The sequence below is a fragment of the Myotis lucifugus genome, unplaced genomic scaffold, assembly GCF_000147115.1.
Source record: "Myotis lucifugus unplaced genomic scaffold, Myoluc2.0 scaffold_1779, whole genome shotgun sequence".
Lineage (NCBI taxonomy): Eukaryota > Metazoa > Chordata > Mammalia > Chiroptera > Vespertilionidae > Myotis > Myotis lucifugus.
Window position 1 is genome coordinate 24,934 of NW_005872827.1, and position 1,667 is coordinate 26,600.

Here is a 1,667-nt window from a genome sequence, read left to right on the forward strand (position 1 = left end):
AGATCTAGTCAATACTGTGCTCTTACCTACAACCATCAGTGAAGTCGTATTCCACTGAAAAAGATATGGCTAACAGTTGACCTGCAAAAATGTATCTTTCTAAATGCTAAGAGTACTTGCTCTATGCCTACACATTTTGCAGGTTCTCTCTTATATAAGATATAATCATGGAGAGTGAAAAGTCACACTTAATATGTAATTATGGAATTAAATTATTTACATTAAGTGATATAGTCACTCTTTTTCCTCCAAGTTCTTCATTTACAATTCTTTAATTACTTTTGTGACTTTTCTTGACCCTCTCCTATTTCTCAAAATCTCTTTTAAGGTGTGAAAACCAAAAGTAGATATGGTATTCTAGTAGAAGCATGACTAATGCACATTCTAATAGATGTTTCCATTTTGAGAAAAAATAAATTTTCACTATTACATTTCAACTTCGTTTTTCCTCATTCTGGGAAAGCATAGCCTTGCTTTAACATAGGAAGGAAAGTGATTTCCTACTCTTACCATCCTACATATATTTATCCTTATTTACAGGCAGCCAGTTTCTAAGGTATGAGAGAATGCTTAATGCCACAAAATGTATTTGAGCACACTAGTCCCACAAGTTAGGTCTTAGAAATGGGTTTTATGCACACAAAAATTAAACAAACTGTACAGCTTTATATTTTGTGGAGTCCCAGTGCAAATTTAGAAATACATACTCCTTGGTGACAGAATTTCCCAGGTTGGTAGAGACTTTTACCCCGAGACGTGTACCCCGAGCCCCCGCGCCGCACGCCGGCGCCCTCGCCGCAAACCTCGCTGCCCAACCCCGTCACCTATCTGACAAAGGCCTTCGACCTCCTCGTGGACCGGCCTGTGACCCTCGTGAGAGAGTTTATAGAGCAGCAGCATGCAAAAAACAAGTATTACTACTACCACCGTGAGTTCCGCCGGGTGCCAGATATCACCGACTGCAAGGAAAAGGATGTCTTGTGCATGTTTGAAGCAGAAATGCAATGGAGAAGAGACTACAAAGTTGATCAAGAAATTGTCAACATTATCCAGGAAAGGCTGAAGGCCTGTCAGCAGAGGGAAGGCGAGAGCTACAGGCAGAATTGTGCTAAGGAGGTGGAGCAGTTCGCACAGGTGGCCAAGGCCTACCAGGACCGTTATCACGAATTAGGAGCCCATTATTCAGCCAGGAAGTGCCTGGCAAAACAGAAGCAGAGGATGCTCAAAGAGAGAAAAGCTGCCAGAGAGGCTGCTGCTGCTGCTCATTGAGTCCCTCCCACATGAATGACCGTCTCATGCTGAATAAAAACAGTGACAACACCCCCCCCCCAAAAAAAAAGATGGACTAGTGTGCTCATAGCACCTACGTTCACCCACTACCATCTCTAGCAGGAAGCATAGCTAATTTTTGGTCTCATTTGCTTTTGCTACCTCCTACCCTGCCAACCCTGCTAACTCTTACATTGCTAAATATGGGCACCTTGCAGAGAAATGGAGGAGTTTTGGGAAAAAGCATATCTAGTTACTTGGCATAAAATATAATTTAATTTGTGACCATACTTGTGAGAACCAACATGGGTTTGGGATTTAAGATCACAGAAGAAAATGAGCTTCTAGTAAGTTATGGGAAAAAGGTTTCTGAGTTATCTTTTCTCAGTCTTGACTAT

The 1,667-nt window shown here is 41.7% G+C and overlaps 1 pseudogene; it reads left to right on the forward strand.

Annotated features, from left to right (window-relative positions):
- The first annotated feature begins 738 nt into the window (after nt 1-738).
- On the forward strand, nt 739-1,318 carry LOC102417704 (annotated as a pseudogene).
- Nucleotides 1,319-1,667: the final 349 nt, after the last annotated feature.